At 43.2% G+C, this 21,295-nt stretch overlaps 2 long non-coding RNA genes and 3 other non-coding genes across 5 annotated transcripts; 2 read left to right on the top strand and 3 right to left on the bottom strand.

The window, feature by feature from the left end:
• The first annotated feature begins 1,574 nt into the window (after positions 1-1,574).
• LOC115539184 (uncharacterized) lies at positions 1,575-2,740 on the top strand. The gene is made up of 2 exons (XR_003975748.1): positions 1,575-2,060; positions 2,161-2,740. It is a non-coding gene; the product is annotated as an uncharacterized LOC115539184 (long non-coding RNA).
• Positions 2,741-12,642: 9,902 nt separating this feature from the next.
• Positions 12,643-12,807, bottom strand: LOC115539193 (U1 spliceosomal RNA). Its single transcript, XR_003975757.1, has one exon. It is a non-coding gene; the product is annotated as a U1 spliceosomal RNA (small nuclear RNA).
• A 345-nt stretch (positions 12,808-13,152) lies between these two features.
• Positions 13,153-13,343, bottom strand: LOC115539196 (U2 spliceosomal RNA). The gene has a single exon (XR_003975759.1). It is a non-coding gene; the product is annotated as a U2 spliceosomal RNA (small nuclear RNA).
• A 2,020-nt stretch (positions 13,344-15,363) lies between these two features.
• On the top strand, positions 15,364-17,287 carry LOC115539188 (uncharacterized). Its single transcript, XR_003975752.1, has 3 exons — positions 15,364-15,446; positions 16,035-16,607; positions 16,708-17,287. It is a non-coding gene; the product is annotated as an uncharacterized LOC115539188 (long non-coding RNA).
• A 2,572-nt stretch (positions 17,288-19,859) lies between these two features.
• Positions 19,860-20,024, bottom strand: LOC115539194 (U1 spliceosomal RNA). The gene has a single exon (XR_003975758.1). It is a non-coding gene; the product is annotated as a U1 spliceosomal RNA (small nuclear RNA).
• Between the last annotated feature and the right edge of the window lie 1,271 nt (positions 20,025-21,295).

Raw genomic sequence — 21,295 nt, 5'->3', positions numbered from 1 at the left:
CGTGTTAATTGTCACCGGCTGCCGTTGTATTCCCTGTGCACGAGGGCTACTGCATCTGCTGATCCCCACAGCAGTGGGCGCTACAGAAGCGCCAAGTGCCATTCAGGCTTACATGGGGATCAGATATGATCCGATGAAAGTGAATGATACATCACCTGAGGGGCCCGACCATTTCCAGCTGTAATATGTAGAATAGTCAACACCTATACTATTCTAGTAGAAGCGCCTGTATATAAGATAATTAATATCCCGGATTTACTTGAATAACACATTTCTAACAACCATACCAGGCTGTTTGTTATTGTATAGTGTTGCGAATGCAACCCGTTATTTCTGAATCGCTGCATTGATAATGGTACTGTTGATCTTCCTTGAGACGATTGTTTTACAGGCCACCTGTTGCTGACACGACGACGACGGAGAACCTGTTTGGAGGCTCCCATGATGTAGGAGTAACCTCTCTGAGATGAGCCCTTGACAAGGAGGGACGAGTCTTGGGTTCATGAATTACAGACCCGACGGCGACAGAAAAAACAATGACTACAATAATAACATCGCCCAAAACCACCCACATGAACCGGCGCACCAATACACGAAGATCACCTGAACCCCCAAATCCATGCCCAAACCACCCACATGAACCGGCGCACCAATACACGAAGATCACCTAAACCCCCCAAATCCATGCTAGCCTATCAATCATTTTGAAATTTTAAAATTGTATTATGACCACCAATTTTTACGTTACTTTTGCACCTGTTGAATATTTTATGACCTTGTTGCACATAACCAAAAGTATTAGCTCAGGATTTCTATGGATAGTTTTGTTTGTGTGCTGTTTGGCCATGTGATTGTATGATAACAAGATTTATGTTCATTGTTGTATTGTTAAATAATGACCTGTATTTCCAATGAGACCCACAAGGTGAATGCCGTCTCAGTATTATGGGGACGCGTAGTGGTTTTTCCCTCTCTTCAAGAGGTCTTTCCGCGACGGTTGATGGTGTTGATGATAGATTCTACTTTGACTATGTTTTCGGTGTGGTAAATGGTGTTTATGATCTAAAATATTATTGTATGGTCATCTAAGATGACCAAGGAGGGACTGTTACGTATTTTAGGAACACAAGCTGTATTTCCCTCACTTAACCAATAGGGGGTAGGACCAAATATATAAGCCGTAAATACTACACATAGCCACAAGGGAAAGCAGGACATTACTGAAGGCTGCAATAGATACTTTAGCCACAGAGGGCAGCATCACAGACCAGGCGAGGAAAACCGAGGATTACGTCACACCGGTTCCTCTCCAAGTCTTCCGGTCCTCGCTGAGTCCATAAAGAAGACCACCTGGCCACGAAAACTTTAGAACTCTCCCGGCAGCGATTACCATACGTGGGTTTGTGGTTAGGATCAGCTAGGAGAACACTCTCGCACGTGCTAAGGCACATCTCCAATCTCTCTTTACTTCAGAGCATCAGTTTACCATACCGAAAATACTTTATACAAATAAAGTCTCTTTAAAGCTATTCCTTTGGATTCGACCCCTCTTTCCAAGAAGTACATTGCAACAGCTACACCAGTACCCCAACATCATTTTGTACCGGCAAGGAGAGGCCAGGCTGTACTGTACAGAGGCAGCAAGGTCTGTGGCAGAGGCCCGCAGCAGCACTGTTGTTGACCCTAAATGGCTGGATCTCAAGACAGCAGAGGCGGCTGCCAAGAGGTCGGGGGCTGAGCTGTGGAAAGGTCAGCTGGTCATCACGTTCGGGTAGTACGCCGGTCAGACCTTCAGGTGGCTTGTGGAGAATGATGTCGGCTGGCTGGTGTGGCTGCTGTTCCAGTACTGCCAGCAGGGAGAGCAGAACGAGCTGCTGAAGTGGCAGAAGGAGCGACTGCTCCTTCGGCCACAAGGTGACTCCTCACCTGAAAGTGCTGTCGGACGCACCGTTCCCGGAGGCTCCTGCGCTGCCAACATCCCTCCCTCCGCCAGACCGGCCTCAGGTCCAGTACCGGCTCATCCATCACGAGGCTGGAAAGAGACGTGGTGAGAAGCGGAGGTAAGTTGTCATAAGCACTTTGTTTCACCTGTTGGCTGTGGAAAGCAAATAGCACACACGTCATATCAATACTGATCACATGTGTATTTTATGTTTCCAGATTATTTGTTGATGAGCCACAGCCTGTGACTCCCGCGAACCGACCCGTTCAGCCCACTGAGTTGTCGTCCTCCACCCGGCCGAAGCCTGCTGCGCTCACCCCCATTCTGCCGAGGCCTTCTGCGCCCACCCACCTCCAGCCGAGGCCACCCGCTGCGTTGACCTACGGCCCACCCCCTGTGTCGGCAGCACCCGTACTGCAGGTCTTCCCCGCACAGCCACAGGCGCCCTCCGTCCTGTTTCGTGGGACATCCTGCAGCCAGAGCTTTGTCCCTCCTGCACCAACAGTGAAGGCATTCATGCCTAACAAGTCCTCAAGGCCATGTGGGGCTTGCCACATGCCAAACTGTGGTGGACAGTGGAAGAGGTACAACCCTTTCAAGGAAAAAGTGGCTGGAAGCATTCAGAAAATGTTTTCCTACTGTCCATCCACTAGGAAGTCCACTACCCCTGGCTTCGACAATGTGGTGCATGACAACTTTGAACTCTTTAAGAGTGTCGTGGATGCAGAGTTGGAAAGGAGGACTGTGTGTGTGTGTGTGTGTGTGTGTGTGTGTGTGTGTGTGTGTGTGTGTGTGTGTGTGTGTGAATAACTTACCTCTGTGATGCCACTGTTCCTGTGCCATCTGTAAGAGAGAGAAAGAGGCTTGTTTGTGTGTGTTTGTCTCTGTCTTTGTGTGGGTTATTAAAGTGCTTCAGCAAGCACTATCTATTTATTTATATCGTTCAAAAAAATGCAAAAAAACTTATAAAAAACTTTGTAGTATCCATTCTGGTCTATTTTCAATATCAAGGCCAATCTTTTTAACCTTAATCAGTTCCAATCTAACACAATCAGTTTACATACCCTTTAGTGGTTGTTCATGTTCAGATAATCTGTGTTTTTGTCATGCATGTTGTTTGTCTTTGTCAGCTTCATGTGTTTGTGATGTTTGTATGTATTTGTCTGCTTCAGTTTTAACAAAAGTTTGCTAAAGAAAACACAAAAGGGAGGAACAGCTTGAGCCTTTATTTGTTGATTGGTCACCTGAGTCTTTGGATAATCATGTTCATTATTGCACTTTAGCCTGTACAAGCCAATTGTTGAGTTGTATCTTAAAGGGGTAGTTCGGAATTTTGGACATAGGGCCTGATTCCGAAGTGAGCATTGGTATTCTATATCACTGGAGACAGTTTTCAACACATTTCATTCAGTCCTTCTAGTTGCAGAGTTCGCTCGTGCTAGGCTAGCGCAAGTCAACGGGCAATGCTAGCCTGCAATTAAAAACAGTCTTACCCACTCCACAGTACACCTGAGGTAAATCAATTATAACGACAGACTATACATCTAAATGTCTGTTTATAGAATAATGTTAGAAATAAAACCAACCTTGCATTGCATTGCATTTTGAGGGAATTGCGGGGTCTCAGCAGCAGTGTTTATATTCCTGTACGTAGGCTACGGCAGCGGCGGACTGATACCTAGGTTACCTGCCGCTGTCATTGCTACAAACGCAGAGTACAGTGAACGAAGGAATTCTACAAGCGTATTAAATTAACAAGATATGGCCACGTTTGGAGGAGTTAGCGATGCATCTGCTTTTGAAGACGATTATGAGGAATTTGTTGTATCCAACGAACCGTACATGTACGAGCCGGTGTTTTGATGTCAAAGCCAGCAGCAACAAGCCACAGTTGAGTCCTTTCTGGATCTCGCACTGGAAATTGGTGGAAACTTTGTGGTGCCCATCTGTACCGTTTATTTCTACAATTTCTAAAAGCACACTGAACCATCATGTTGCCTAGTCGTTCAATTGCGCTTCTGTCCAACGCTTCTCTGTTTACGTTCTTCTGTCGTGATTCGGTTACTATGGAAGCCCGTTTCCGCCACGTAAAAGAAAAAAAAATGCAGGTCACAACTCATTATTTTGAGATAGTATCTCATTATTTTGAGATAGTATCTCGTTATTTTGACATAGTATCTCGTTATTTTGACATAGTATCTCGTTATTTTGACATAGTATCTCGTTATTTTGACATAGTATCTCGTTATTTTGAGATAGTATCTCATTATTTTGAGATACTATCTCATTATTTTGAGATAACTTCTCAACAGGACCAGACCAGTCATTGTAGCCTATCCATAGGTGCTACATATAGCCTATTATTACAGTAGATTAGCTGGAGATGATGAACTCGATTATTAAAGATTATTTCAGACGGAGGTATACAAATGCTGAAATTTTGGCTCGATTATCTATGGAGCACAACATAAACCTTAGTAAAAGAACTCTAGAAAGAGTGCTTCATAGGAATCAGCTGTGGCGAAGACGCAATAAGGCGGACATCGGAGAAGTAGCCGATTTCATACATCGCCAATTACAGTCCTCTGGCCAACAACATGGCTACAGGTGGATGCAACAGAAGTGTTGGATGGCAGGGATCATCACGGACAGAGAGACCGTTCGTCTCTTGCTGCGTCAAATGGATGGTGGTGGCGTGGATCTCCGTGCACGGCACCGTCTGAGACGTAGAGTCTATGTCAGTCGTGGCCCGAATTATGTGTGGCACATAGATGGATATGACAAATTGAAGCCGTATGGGATATGCATCAGCGGTTGCATTGATGGGTTCTCGCCAAAGATGATCTGGCTAAACACCCACTCAACTAACAGCGACCTACGTCTTATAGCGGGGTATTTCATTGATTCAGTGATGCAGCATGGTCGCCCATTGAAAGTGAGATTGGATCACGGAACGGAGAACACACACATTGCCGCAATGCAAAGCTTTATTCACGGCAGTGAAAACGGCATTTCCCCAGACTGTGTCACTCCAAGCACGGGGAACCAACGTATTGAACGCTGGTGGTGTACGGCTGATTTCTATGAAGCACTCTTTCTATAGTTCTTTTACTAATGTTTATGTTGTGCTCCATAGATAATCGAGCCAAAATTTCAGCATTTGTATACCTCCGTCTGAAATAATCTTTAATAATCGAGTTCATCATCTCCAGCTAATCTACTGTAATAATAGGCTATATGTAGCACCTATGGATAAGCTACAATTAGGCTACAATGACTGGTCTGGTCCTGTTGAGAAGTTATCTCAAAATAATGAGATAGTATCTCATTATAATGAGATAGTATCTCAAAATAACGAGATACTATGTCAAAATAACGAGATACTATGTCAAAATAACGAGATACTATGTCAAAATAACGAGATACTATCTCAAAATAACGAGATACTATCTCAAAATAATGAGATACTATCTCAAAATAATGAGTTGTGACCTGCATTTTTTTTCTTTGACGTGGCGGAAACGGGCTTCCATAGGTTACAAACCTAACCAGCGCATAGTAGAATTCCGCTTCTGCTGAGAAAGTAGTCCCTCGATGATTCATGCGATGCATGGTTAGTTTTATTTCTAACATTATTCTATCACCACAGACATTTAGATGTATAGTCTGTCGTTATAATTGATTTACCTCGGGTGTACTGTGGAGTGGGTAAGACTGTTTTTAATAGCAGGCTAGCATTGCCCGTTGACTTGCGCTAGCCTAGCACGAGCGAACTCTGCAACTAGAAGGACTGAATGAAATGTGTTGAAAACTTTCTCCAGTGATATAGAATACCAATGCTCACTTCGGAATCAGGCCCCATGTCCAAAATTCCGAACTACCCCTTTAAGTACAAGTGTGTGTTCTTCAATTGTTGAGATTTTTGCATTATTATTAATGTTATTTATATGTGCCTTTCCTTTTGATGTGTGCATGTCTGTCAGCTCCATGTTTAACTAAATGTTTGCAAATGGTAGTACATGTTTGTCTCTCGTCTCATGCTCTCGTGTTCTCGCCTATAGATCTGTACCTTGTTGTGGTGGGCGAGCTTTTAATTAAACAGATCTTGTTTACTTGTGTTTTATATGCATTGCCTTTTCAATGAAACCCATTCTGGGTGAAAAATAAAAGTTGTAAAAGAATTTGAGTCTCTGTGCGCTTGGCTTTCACAAGGGGTGGGGTAGTGGAAAGAAAAAACACACCAAAGAAATTAGAAGTCCTTGTGTCTTCTCTCCCGCAACCAGAGGTGTGAATACACCCCCACTTTGCTGGCTGCACTCCCTGTGTGGTCAAAATAATGAGTTCTGTGAATGGCTCTGTCATCCAGACAAAGTGAGTGCACTGAATACATTCTTATTATTTTTCTTAATTCAGCCCAAAAATGTAACAATTAAACACTTTTCCACTTGATAATATGAATCTCATCAGCTACATCAACTCAAAGTATGAAAATAATAAACAAAACATTCAGCAGACTAGCGGATTTTGATAATCTAGGCCTTGCACATAATATTTCTGGAAATAAAACCTCCCACCGGTGGCCACCACATGGAGCCGTCCGTTTTGATTCTCGATCCTTTATGAGCGATCCCTGGGTTGAGGGATAGGGACTTTGGGGGGTCATCAGCCATTCCCAGGGGGTCACCCATCCAAGTACTAACCAGCCCGGACCCTGCTTAGCCTCCGAGATCAGACGAGATCGGGCGTGCTTTTTTTTTTTTTTATCTTTTATTATAAAAATAAATCAGATTTTATATACAAGCGTAATCTACACAGAGGGGAAAAAACATATACTTGAATTCAAATGTAAAATCACAAAATGAATAAAATAAAAGTAAACAATAACATCAGCATTTTAACAAATAGGTCCTCCTGCCAAGCATTATTCAATCCTATACATCAGTTTTCCTTTGTCATTGACAGAAATGAAACTGCATCCCTTAACAAAATGTTGAAATTCTTCCTTTTCATATTTAAAAATCAAACTTATGTCCTTTTTCAACCCCGATACAAAGTAGGCCCAGACAGATATTATTTTTTGTTCAAAATGTGCTAGATTCCTTCTTAGCCATACAGCATATCTAGCATGACTTAGTACATAGTTTATCATATTTATGTTTACTTTCTCTTTCTTTTCCCATACTCCAAACAGAAATGTTTTTTTCCAGTCCTTTCCCTCAAAATACTGCTTCCCCCAGTTCTCCTGCAAAAATTCCTTTAATTTCATGAAAAAGATCTTCAGTTTGTCACACTCATAATACAAATGCATTAATGTCTCCGGATCAGTTTTGCATATATCGCACTCCCTTCTTACATCCTTATTTATTTGGTGTATCACCACATTTGTGTACAGTCTGTTGTGCCGTAATTTAAAATCATGATCCTGACATTCTATACTATTTTTGCTTACATTCCACTGCTTCCATATTTGATTTCCTTCCATACCTGGGAACACCTTTTCCCAAACCTTTTCCGATGCAGGTTCCTTAAATTCCTTTTGGATCAGCGCTTTGTAGTAGTCCTTTACCTTTGAATCCCTTAGTGGTCTTTTTTCCCCATTATTTTCTATATATAACTCGGGGAACGTTATTTTCCTTTCTATAACCACGTTATTTTCTATTTGCCTCACCCAATCTATTGGTATGCTTTCTTTTATTTTATCGTACATATTTACAGTAGTGGTTTCGTTCATTTCTTCATCATACTCCTTAACTGCGTCTATTATAGCCTGGTATCTTAGAAACCCAGGTATGAATTCATATAGGCAATCTTTTATTTGCGTTAGTCCGGAATAAAACATTTTTTTATCCCATAGCATGTTATTGTTCATTTTTATCAATGGGTTACACCATATTGGTTGATTTATTACCTGACTGTATTTTGTGCATTCATATTTAATGTTTATTCTGTATTTCCCCCATGCATCAAACACCTCTTTATAATATCTAGGCACTTTCTCATACATGGAGTTTTTCATTATCATTATTAGACCGTTTTCTTCACATCTTCCATTTTTATATAAATATTCCTTAAAAACATTTTTCCATCCATAATCAACCCTATCGTACAGATACTTTTTAACAGTTTTTATTCGTATTGCTTTTTTCTTTATATTCAAGTCCACCAATTTCAATCCTCCTTCTTCATATTTCCCTATCAGTGTCTTTTGTGCTATTCTTGCCAGTTTCCCATCCCAAATGTAATTTGTAATTGTGCTGTTTAGCTCTTTGTGCACCCACTCTGGCATGTCTATCACAGTCAAGGCATAGACAATCTGGGATAGTATTAATGCATTTACCACTAAAACCTTCCCCTTTAATTTTAATCTCCTCGGCTTCCACGCATTTAATGTGTTTTTCACTTTATTTATTACTCCATTCCATGTCTCATCTCTCGCCTCCTTTTCTTTCACTCCCATATTTATCCCCAATATTTTCATATAATCATTTGAAATTCTAAAAGGTATGTTACAATCCTTTTGGTTTATATTTCCGACGTACATTATTTCAGTTTTGTCTATATTTACTTTAGCCCCTGCTGCTCTCCCATATATTTCCATTTTTCCCATTATCCTTTTCACGCTATTCATATTTTTTACCATGCATGTGGTGTCATCAGCATATTGCTGTATTTTGCTTTCACCCCCATTTGGCAATTTTATCCCCTCTATTTCCTTATCCTTCTTTATCATTTCCGCGAGACTTTCTGCAGTTAAGCTGTAAAGTACTGCCGATAGCGGGCACCCTTGCCTCACAGATCTCTCCAATGGAAAAGGATCTGTTATAGTTCCATTTATTTTTATCCTACTCCTTGCATTTTTGTACAATAATTTAATCCAGTTGATTATTCTTTGCCCAAAACCAAATTTTTCTAATGTGCAAAATAAAAAACTATGCTCAACCCTATCGAAGGCTTTATTAAGGTCCATACTTAAAATAATTCCACCATCCTTCCCCATGCATTCGATTGTGTCCCTTATTGTGCAAATAATGTCCGATATGTCCCTCCCTGGTATCCCATACGCCTGTGTTGGTGCTACGATTGTTGGTGCTGCTGTTTTTATTCTGTTTGCTAATACCTTTGTTAAAATCTTGTAATCCGTGTTTAGTACAGTTAGCGGCCTATAGTTTTCCAGTTTTCTTTTGCTTCCTTTATTTTTATATATGATCGTTATTAGTCCTGTTGCCAGCGACTCTGGTATCTCCTGCTCCTTCTCCATCTCTGCATAAATTATGTTTAAAATTGGGAGCAGATTGTCGATAAATGTTTTATAAAATTCACCTGTAAGGCCATCTGTTCCCGGACTTTTATTGGTATTCAATGACATTATTGATTCTTTTATTTCTATGTCTTTGATGTTGTCATCACACATACTTTTCTCATCATTTGTTATTGTTTTATCAATATTACCTAATACTGTATTTATATCTTCCTTCTTTGCATTTCCTTTTTTGTATAGATTTTTATAAAATGTCCCAACATTTCCAATAATGTCTACAAAATCATTTATTATCTCTCCATTTTCATTTTCTAACTCTTCAATATATACCCTTTCCTGTTTCCTTTTTTCTAATACCAAAAAATAGCCTGTGCATCTCTCCCCCTTCATCGCATATTTCTCCCTACTCCTTGTTATTGCCCCCATACATTTATTCTGTTCATAAACGTCCAGTTTGGATTTCACCTTTATGTATTTTTCTATGCTATGTTTTGGATCCTTATCAATTCTTTCTGCCTCTTCTGCCAGCTCATCCTTCAAACATTTTATTTTCTCTCTTTCTTTAAAAGCCCGGACCTTTGCATATCTAATACTTATTGTCCTTATCTTTTGCTTCAGTCTTTCCCACCATAATCCCTTGTTTCTACACATGTCCATGTTCTTTTTTCCATTCTCTATGCAGGCAACTATTTTATTTCTATATCCCTCTTCCTCTAGGAGAGTACTGTTTAGGCACCACACTCCTCCTCCCCTTCTCTCAATCCCAGTACCAACCTCTATTGACAGGATTGCATGGTCACTGAATGATGTGAATTTATACACCATATTCTTTATAAATTTAACCATTGTCTGATGTGCTATACACAAGTCTATTCGGCTTTGTTTTAATTCCCCCATTACCATTTGCCTTCTTGAGTATTCTCTCCTGTTTGGGTTTTCGTTTCTCCATACATCAATTAATTGTTTTTCCTGCATTGTTTTCAGAAAAACCTTTCTTGAAGCATCATTTTTAAATTCCTTCCCTCTTGCCATATCCAACCTTGTACTTTTTAAATTAAAATCTCCCACTATTATACAGTTTCCCACACACCATTTTCCTAAATCCAAAAAAAAAGCCTTCCTGTCTGCTTCTATATTTGGTGCATATATATTAATTATTCTGTACTCTATCTTTTTGTATTTAAATTCTATGATTATGACTCTTCCTTTTTTATCTTTGTAGATTTGAGGTTTTCTACAGTATTATTTTTTATCAGGATTGCTACCCCACATGATTTATCCGTACCATGGTTTGCATACATCATGTCTGTCCATTTCGTTTTTATATCTTTCATGATATGGTCTGTCCAGTTCGTTTCTTGCAGACATAACATGTCATTATTTTTACATTTAATTAATAGTTTTCCAAATTTGCTTTGATTTCTTAGCCCATTTGTGTTGAATGAAATCAAGCTTAACATTAAACATATAATTATGGTTTCATTTCCAACCTTCATTTTGTCCTTCTTTCCTCCCTCTTCCTCCTTTTCTCCTCAGCTTGGAGCGCAGCTTTTCTTTTCTTTGTGGTCTCCTCCGCCTTTCGTTCCTTCTGCGGTCTGCTTACACTCTCTGCCTCTGAAATATCCTCGATAATCATGAAGTCCATCGCAGTTTCCCTCTCGTCTCGGTTTCCATCTCCATGCTGCTTTACCCCACCGCTGCCGGTTCCGTCTGCTGGAGTCGTCTCGCGGGGAGCCTTCTCTCCACTCGATTCCTCTCCGGACCGGCTCTCCTCCTGCCACACAGCTCCCAACACGTCTCCTGCTGCGACGTCACTCAGGGGATGCCGTCTTTGGTTCTGCACCATGGTCTCCGCCCTGCTCTCTGGGACGCCCCCTGGGTCTCCCTCCGTCTGCATGTCGTCCTCGTCGCTGTCCTCCGGCTCCTCCTCCTCGCTGTCAGCGCTGTTGACCTCCTCCGCGACGTTGACCTCCTCCGCGACGCTGACATCCTCTCTCTCCGCTGCTTCTGGAACACACTCCCTTGCATAGTGTCCCTGTTTTTTACACCTGTGACATCTGAATTCTGGGCATTCTCTGAAGATGTGACCCGGTTTAATACATAATCTGCATACTTTCATCTGCCTGTCATGGATCACGCGGAAGTACTCTCCCCCCACAAGTGTTTCGAACTTCGTTGAGTACGGTAGCGATTTCACCGTTTCAGTGAACCGGACCTTCAAGAACCTGGTTCCATCGGCTATGTCCGTTCCTGGCCACATTCTTCTTTTAATTGGCGAGATTGCCTTAACTCCCCATTCTGCAAGTTTGGCAAGAATGACACCATCCACAATGTACGTCGGCAAGTTTAAAAAAGATACAACTAGTTCGTCATTTCTAATTTCTTTTGCCACTACCGTGCTCTTCTTTATTCTAATCCCATCTAACAGTTTATCCTTCCCTTCAACATTGTCCATTGTTATTTCGTATTTTTTGGGCATTTTAAAACGGCATCCATTCACCACCCCGCACGTTTTTTTAACCTCACTTAGAAGTTCCATCATAGTCACCATCTCATCTCCAACAATCTCTACCGCCAAGGTAAGCTCCTTCTCAAATTTCTTATCTGTGCTTTGAAGAAATTCCGAGGTACTTTTACTGTTGTCCGTGATCCTTCTCGTAGTCGTTTCCTTTCCAATGTCGGCGTTCTTTGTCGGTTGCTGCGTCTTGCCGTTGTCCATGATCCTGCTCGTGGTCGGGGTCTTTCCATGGTCGGTGTTCTTGGGCGATATCTGCTCCATGCCGTTGTCCATATTCTGTGTCGTTGTGCTTGCCGGTCCGCTGTCAGTTGCCATGAGATCCGTCCTGCTCCTCTCTACTCGCTCTCTCCTCTCCATCACGTCACTCATTCAAACACACACACAAACAAAAAAGACGTTCCCCCGAACAGCAAGCTGCTGGGGGAATAAAAACTAATACAAAAAGTAAAACACACTCACTCACTTTCAAACTAGCACAAACAAAAAAAGTCCACCTGCTCTCTCCACCTGCTCTCTCTGCTCATTCGCTTCCTGGTTGCACACCTGAACGAGATCAGACGAGATCGGGCGTGCTCAGGGTGGTATGGCCGTAACCAAGAATTGTCGGGACCATATTAGTATTTATACAGGAGGAGCACGTAAGGAGTGAGAGTTCTACCATGTCCAGAGACGGGACTTGTACAGAAACAATGATTGGATCCATAATGAATGAAAGAAATGAATGAATGAATGAATGAATGAATGAATGAATGAATGCGTTATTCCAGACTCAGAGTTCCATATTTGAACGCAATGCATTACACTGCTTGGGCGTCATCGTTTGCGTGATCTTTTGAAGAAACGTAGCGATGCAAAACATGGTATGGACTACAATATAGCACGATGAAGCCATTCATAGCTATTATTTCTTTAGAACAACATGATCAGGGGAGAGCGCGAACGCAGTCCCCCACTACCAGAAATTATGCAATCGAGATTCCCACATTTGGGGAATTCGCACGGGTCAGCAACAGCCTCAGTGCAATGGCTGAGCCTCGCCATGGGTGAACCACCTTCTTGATCATGGTATCTCCCTTGCCAGGTAAGTATGAGTTGAACACGTTCAGGTGGGCTGAACGATGCCCACGCGTGTTCCCGTGGAGAACGGTTGCAAAGCATTCGGAGATGTCTAGACTTTAATAAACACTGTAGACCACCGGTCACACGATGACAGGCGAATCTGAAATCAGCGAGATGGAAGCATAACGAAAGGAAACCTGGAGATCCGAGTTATCGACACGCCACAGAAAGAATCCGTTTTTTCTTTCTTAAACAACAGAATATCGTTGGAATAATTGTAAACAGTGCGTTTATGAATTTTAAAAGACACTTTATTGCCTACAGGCGGACGGGTGTACTCTCAGGAGGAGTTTAGTTTTGTTTTTCACAGTGAGAGAGGGGTGCACCGGTCCTGGAGGTACTGCAATACCAGGTCGATGCGTGGAGTGGACGGGGCAAGCCCCTTTTCCATCTCCCAGTTCCAAAAATCAATTTAATATATGGTCCCCGGGTAGGGGACGTATCAGATATTAAACTGATAAGAACAGATACTACACTTGATCTTAGCCAAAAGGCCGAGAAGCGATGGCCACACATGCTCAGACCAAGAGGCGAGGTTCCCAGACACGTCGCTCCACGTGGCGGTTTAACAGACAACGAAAAAAAAACAAAAGAATGACCAAGCACCCTGTGTGCGTGTTTGTGTGTATGTGAAAGCTGAAGAAATAAACCGAGGTCGCTACATCTCTTTGCTGCTGCCTGCTGGCAGTGTCACTAGGCCGTCTGCATGTTTCACAAATAGAGTTTGGAGCAGTGGAGGCTTCTATAAGACTACAGAGGGGTGTTCCACGAACGGAGGTTTAACAAACACTGAGTTAACGCTGAACTCTAGGTTGATTGACCCTGTGCCGACCAACCCAGAGTTTTCGGTTCCACAGCAGCGGTTATGCATTAGTTCAATCAACTCGGGGTTGGTTAACGCAGGGTTGTGCGCGTCCACGCCAAACTTAAAAAGACGTGATGTATGGATCATGGAAACCCTGATCGATATGGCGAAACGGGCCGCTTATTTCAATGAAATGGAACTCCAGGTTCTCCTGTAGAGCTATGACGAGGAGAAGGACATTATCACAAGAAAAGGGAACGCTAAAACCTCTGGAACCCGGAGAACCAAAGCCTGGCAGCGGATCGCTGACCGCGTAAATGCGTTAGTTACACGTCAAAAGCATGATCCTTAATATTTGAGCCATGAATATATAAATATCCCAGTTAAGCATTCTTAAAGATCCTACCACATAACCCCTTTCTTCTAAAACAATATGTACTCCGATTGCTTCCAAGCGGTCAGAGGATCAAGTATAAAAATGAAGTATAAAAAACATACTGGTAAGCTTTTCCCACCATCGTATTGGTATACATTTAAATAAGCCATTTTTTTAAGCCAATGGTGAAAGGCCGACAGTCGGCAGACTGGATCTGGCCCTCAAATTGTCTTGACCCCGGTGGAGGAGCTGTTAATAAACATAAATTCAGGGCGCCCTGGCATGGAGGGGGTACCTGGAGGTACCTACCACCTCAGAGAGTCATGGGCCATAGGCCTACCCAACACTGGTTGAATGTAGGTTTTTGTGTTTTCTTGTATTTTAGATTTTTTTTGCCTTTGAAGTAACACATGCAAACCGTGTGCTTGCCACAGCGCATACTATTCCAAATGTTTCTTTTTTTGGTAACTGGGTAGAAAACCTAAAAGTGACAATTCATCAACTTCACAGATCAAGATGGATCAGTGCTTGTAATGAAGCCGCCGGCTACGATCGAACATTCTCCAGTGGATGCAAGTCCTTTAGGACTATTTTATACTTTATGTTGTAAATGCCTCTCGGCATAGTAGGCCTACTCAGACAATATTGCTCTTTTTATGATAGGAGGCCGATACAAATCTTGGATGGGTCATCTGAAACGACTTTGATGTGCTCCGCATCTCCAGCATTATAGCCATTATAGGCTATAGATAAAACTACCATTTGAAAAAAACGGAGGGCTACGCAAATAGTCTGGAGTAAACTGAGGCCAGGTCCTCGATTGGTAGTGTTGGCTATGTAAGGCTATTTAAATATATTAAAGATTTGCGCGAGAATCTATATCTCTCCACTCCAGCAAAAAGTCATCCAATATGCCAAGATGTCGAGCCGTGGTCTTATCAATCGCTCCCGGTGGATTGCACGTATAATTTGCGCTCTGATATCAGCAGTTCTTTCATCAAAAGGGCATGCCATTGTGAACACATGAAATCTGCGGTGAACGCCGGTTGAAATACCCAAAACCGGGTTATGTTTCAAACTTAACCTGCGCAAAACCTGCTCCGACCAGGTTTGATTCAGAGCATATGTTGCTATAGTAACTAACATACCGTGATCCATTTGGAACGGAAAACCTAGGGTTACAGCAAACCCTGGGTTAACTTACCCGGTTATGTGATAAAACCGGCTTTGTGGAACACCCCACAGGTGAAGCAGTGCTTCACCAAAAAAATGTTAAAAAATAAATAAACCAACAATACTATCGAATACTGCCAAAATGGTGGTGCCCACGATTTCCCCGCCCCAACAACGTCAACACCCGGAACTCTATTGCAGCCAATGAGCTCGAGTTGAAAAAGAAAATAGCTTACAGCACGTGGTTTCACTCAGGTAAATTGTATCCCCTTCACCGTTTGCTAGTTAATAATTAGACCTTTTTTTAAGGTTTGTATTAAGCTGTTTCGATTTTGTAGAAAGAGAAAAGATTTCGACCGTGTCATAACACGGTCGTTGTGTATAAAGGGAAGACGTAGAGGGTGCGTTTTTAGCTGCTGGGTAGACTTCAGTCAACCTATCGCCGTTTTGTCTGCGAGCAACCATATTACTCGTGGGTGGTCTCCTTTTAATCGTGGTAATCTAAGCTTTCCAACGGTGTATGGCATGACTATATGTACCCAGGGGTCGTTGAAATAAAAAGCTGATTAATGTGTGTTTTGTAACGATAGCTAGGCGCGGCTAACGACACTGTTTACAATGAGTAAGGGCATACGTCGCATACCTGCAAACTTGTTGCTTTTCGGCGACAATCAACGTTTTCTTGGACAATTTGATGTGGATATGTGTTGATTTGGGTAAATGTGACTGTTTAGACAACAGCTGATGCGAGAGTAAGTGTAACATAAAGCAATTTGGCGACCGTGTTAATCTCTTGTTGCATGGGATGCGCTGCATACCTGGTAAACAGTAGTGTTATTCCAGATCCATGCCATCGCCAGGGAGACCTTTACCTGTGATGTCTGCGGGAAGAGCTTGGCCACTAAACCATCGCTGGTCAGCCATCAACAGCTACACCAGTACCCCAACATCATTTTGTACCGGCAAGGAGAGGCCAGGCTGTACTGTACAAAGGCAGCAAGGTCTGTGGCAGAGGCCCGCAGCAGCACTGTTGTTGACCCTAAATGGCTGGATCTCAAGACAGCAGAGGCGGCTGCCAAGAGGTCGGGGGCTGAGCTGTGGAAAGGTCAGCTGGTCATCACGTTCGGGTAGTACGCCGGTCAGACCTTCAGGTGGCTTGTGGAGAATGATGTCGGCTGGCTGGTGTGGCTGCTGTTCCAGTACTGCCAGCAGGGAGAGCAGAACGAGCTGCTGAAGTGGCAGAAGGAGCGACTGCTCCTTCGGCCACAAGGTGACTCCTCACCTGAAAGTGCTGTCGGACGCACCGTTCCCGGAGGCTCCTGCGCTGCCAACATCCCTCCCTCCGCCAGACCGGCCTCAGGTCCAGTACCGGCTCATCCATCACGAGGCTGGAAAGAGACGTGGTGAGAAGCGGAGGTAAGTTGTCATAAGCACTTTGTTTCACCTGTTGGCTGTGGAAAGCAAATAGCACACACGTCATATCAATACTGATCACATGTGTATTTTATGTTTCCAGATTATTTGTTGATGAGCCACAGCCTGTGACTCCCGCGAACCGACCCGTTCAGCCCACTGGGTTGTCGTCCTCCACCCGGCCGAAGCCTGCTGCGCTCACCCCCATTCTGCCGAGGCCTTCTGCGCCCACCCACCTCCAGCCGAGGCCACCCGCTGCGTTGACCTACGGCCCACCCCCTGTGTCGGCAGCACCCATACTGCAGGTCTTCCCCGCACAGCCACAGGCGCCCTCCGTCCTGTTTCGTGGGACATCCTGCAGCCAGAGCTTTGTCCCTCCTGCACCAACAGTGAAGGCATTCATGCCTAACAAGTCCTCAAGGCCATGTGGGGCTTGCCACATGCCAAACTGTGGTGGACAGTGGAAGAGGTACAACCCTTTCAAGGACAAAGTGGCTGGAAGCATTCAGAAAATGTTTTCCTACTGTCCATCCACTAGGAAGTCCACTACCCCTGGCTTCGACAATGTGGTGCATGACAACTTTGAACTCTTTAAGAGTGTCGTGGATGCAGAGTTGGAAAGGAGGACTGTGTGTGTGTGTGTGTGTGTGTGTGTGTGTGTGTGTGTGTGTGTGTGTGTGTGTGTGTGTGTGTGTGTGTGTGTGTGTGTGTGTGTGTGTGTGTGTGTGTGTGTGTGTGTGTGAATAACTTACCTCTGTGATGCCACTGTTCCTGTGCCATCTGTAAGAGAGAGAAAGAGGCTTGTTTGTGTGTGTTTGTCTCTGTCTTTGTGTGGGTTATTAAAGTGCTTCAGCAAGCACTATCTATTTATTTATATCGTTCAAAAAAATGCAAAAAAACTTATAAAAAACTTTGTAGTATCCATTCTGGTCTATTTTCAATATCAAGGCCAATCTTTTTAACCTTAATCAGTTCCAATCTAACACAATCAGTTTACATACCCTTTAGTGGTTGTTCATGTTCTGATAATCTGTGTTTTTGTCATGCATGTTGTTTGTCTTTGTCAGCTTCATGTGTTTGTGATGTTTATGTATTTGTCTGCTTCAGTTTTAACAAAAGTTTGCTAAAGAAAACACAAAAGGGAGGAACAGCTTGAGCCTTTATTTGTTGATTGGTCACCTGAGTCTTTGGATAATCATGTTCATTATTGCACTTTAGCCTGTACAAGCCAATTGTTGAGTTGTATCTTAAAGGGGTAGTTCAGAATTTTGGACATAGGGCCTGATTCCGAAGTGAGCATTGGTATTCTATATCACTGGAGACAGTTTTCAACACATTTCATTCAGTCCTTCTAGTTGCAGAGTTCGCTCGTGCTAGGCTAGCGCAAGTCAACGGGCAATGCTAGCCTGCAATTAAAAACAGTCTTACCCACTCCACAGTACACCTGAGGTAAATCAATTATAACGACAGACTATACATCTAAATGTCTGTTTATAGAATAATGTTAGAAATAAAACCAACCTTGCATTGCATTGCATTTTGAGGGAATTGCGGGGTCTCAGCAGCAGTGTTTATATTCCTGTACGTAGGCTACGGCAGCGGCGGACTGATACCTAGGTTACCTGCCGCTGTCATTGCTACAAACGCAGAGTACAGTGAACGAAGGAATTCTACAAGCGTATTAAATTAACAAGATATGGCCACGTTTGGAGGAGTTAGCGATGCATCTGCTTTTGAAGACGATTATGAGGAATTTGTTGTATCCAACGAACCGTACATGTACGAGCCGGTGTTTTGATGTCAAAGCCAGCAGCAACAAGCCACAGTTGAGTCCTTTCTGGATCTCGCACTGGAAATTGGTGGAAACTTTGTGGTGCCCATCTGTACCGTTTATTTCTACAATTTCTAAAAGCACACTGAACCATCATGTTGCCTAGTCGTTCAATTGCGCTTCTGTCCAACGCTTCTCTGTTTACGTTCTTCTGTCGTGATTCGGTTACAAACCTAACCAGCGCATAGTAGAATTCCGCTTCTGCTGAGAAAGTAGTCCCTCGATGATTCATGCGATGCATGGTTAGTTTTATTTCTAACATTATTCTATCACCACAGACATTTAGATGTATAGTCTGTCGTTATAATTGATTTACCTCGGGTGTACTGTGGAGTGGGTAAGACTGTTTTTAATAGCAGGCTAGCATTGCCCGTTGACTTGCGCTAGCCTAGCACGAGCGAACTCTGCAACTAGAAGGACTGAATGAAATGTGTTGAAAACTTTCTCCAGTGATATAGAATACCAATGCTCACTTCGGAATCAGGCCCTATGTCCAAAATTCCGAACTACCCCTTTAAGTACAAGTGTGTGTTCTTCAATTGTTGAGATTTTTGCATTATTATTAATGTTATTTATATGTGCCTTTCCTTTTGATGTGTGCATGTCTGTCAGCTCCATGTTTAACTAAATGTTTGCAAATGGTAGTACATGTTTGTCTCTCGTCTCATGCTCTCGTGTTCTCGCCTGTAGATCTGTACCTTGTTGTGGTGGGCGAGCTTTTAATTAAACAGATCTTGTTTACTTGTGTTTTATATGCATTGCCTTTTCAATGAAACCCATTCTGGGTGAAAAATAAAAGTTGTAAAAGAATTTGAGTCTCTGTGTGCTTGGCTTTCACAAGGGGTGGGGTAGTGGAAAGAAAAAACACACCAAAGAAATTAGAAGTCCTTGTGTCTTCTCTCCCGCAACCAGAGGTGTGAATACACCCCCACTTTGCTGGCTGCACTCCCTGTGTGGTCAAAATAATGAGTTCTGTGAATGGCTCTGTCATCCAGACAAAGTGAGTGCACTGAATACATTCTTATTATTTTTCTTAATTCAGCCCAAAAATGTAACAATTAAACACTTTTCCACTTGATAATATGAATCTCATCAGCTACATCAACTCAAAGTATGAAAATAATAAACAAAACATTCAGCAGACTAGCGGATTTTGATAATCTAGGCCTTGCACATAATATTTCTGGAAATAAAACCTCCCACCGGTGGCCACCACATGGAGCCGTCCGTTTTGATTCTCGATCCTTTATGAGCGATCCCTGGGTTGAGGGATAGGGACTTTGGGGGGTCATCAGCCATTCCCAGGGGGTCACCCATCCAAGTACTAACCAGGCCGGACCCTGCTTAGCCTCCGAGATCAGACGAGATCGGGCGTGCTCAGGGTGGTATCATTCATAGCTATTATTTCTTTAGAACAACACGACCAGGGGAGAGCGCGAACGCAGTCCCCCACTACCAGAAATTATGCAATCGAGATTCCTACATTTGGGGAATTCGCACGTGTCAGCAACGGCCTCAGTGCAATGGCTGAGCCTCGCTATGGGTGAACCACCTTCTTGATTATGGTATCTCCCTTGCCAGGTAAGTATGAGTTGAACACGTTCAGGTGGGCTGAACGATGCCCACGCGTGTTCCCGTGGAGAACGGTTGCAAAGCATTCGGAGATGTCTAGACTTTAATAAACACTGTAGACCACCGGTCACACGATGACAGGCGAATCTGAAATCAGCGTGATGGAAGCATAACGAAAGGAAACCTGGAGATCCGAGTTATCGACACGCCACAGAAAGAATCCTTTTTTCTTTCTTAAAGGTTGGGTACGGAATTCGCTTTTTTGGCCATTTTTGCAAAATTACTTGAAATCCTTATCATAACCCGCTTACAGCCACTGAGTTAGAAGTACTGACATGAAAATTAAAAAAGTCAATCAACTGTGGAACGGGCAGGGCTCGAAAAACTCCAGCCAATCATTTGGATTGCCACCTCGTTGCATTGGACAGTAAGTACGTCAATCAACGGTCGTACTGCACTCCCGCGCCCTGCGCGCGACCCCTTCATGCAGTACTCGTGACCCAGAGCTCGTGACCCAGAGCAAGCTCCTGTTTGTTGTTATCCTGCGGTAGCTACTGGAACTAGTTAATCCACATTTGGACCTAGCAGTAGAAGACAATTTCCATGGCAGACAAGACGCCACCATCCCCACCACCACCACCACCACCAGCAAAGAGAAGGAAAACTCTTTTTCAGAGAGTAATTGATAATAAAAACGCTGAAAGAGAAAAACTGAAATCAAGAATAATCCTAGGCGCTGCTTTCGAACGTTGGCGGCCACTGAAGGACGAGAAGGGTCTAAAAACCGATGCTTGTGTGGCGGTTGACCTAGTCTCAAAGTTTATACCGTTTATTAGTGATGTTACGTTTTGCGTCGAGGCATCGGGGCGTGTGTCGAGTACCTCGGCTCCTCCCCCAGCGAAGCTCCGCTTCGAGTAGGATTCACATTGGCGAAATGACGTAGGGTGTGACGTTCGAGGCTTCGCCTCGGGCTACTGCTTCGAAATATGGGTTCAGTATTGGCGGGAGATTTCGACTTTAATGGCTATTAAATTAATAACTCCTTCTCAGTTGTCATGCAGGGTGGCTCGGCTTAGCTCAGGAGGTAGAGCAGTTGACTTCTAACCGGTGGCTAGTTCAATCCCCAGGTCCTCCAAGTTCAGTGTTGTTGTGTCCCTTTCACTTTGCTCCTGACAGCTGACTGTCGCCTTGCATGGTTGACTCTGCCGTCGGTGTGTCAATGTGTGTATTTACCGATGTAAGTCGCTTTGGATAAAAGCGTCTGCTAAGACACACTTTTGCCAAATGA

The sequence above is a fragment of the Gadus morhua genome, unplaced genomic scaffold (assembly GCF_902167405.1).
Source record: "Gadus morhua unplaced genomic scaffold, gadMor3.0, whole genome shotgun sequence".
In the NCBI taxonomy this organism is placed as follows: domain Eukaryota; kingdom Metazoa; phylum Chordata; class Actinopteri; order Gadiformes; family Gadidae; genus Gadus; species Gadus morhua.
Note: the sequence above shows the minus strand (reverse complement) of the source record. Positions and strands in the feature narration are given on the sequence as shown.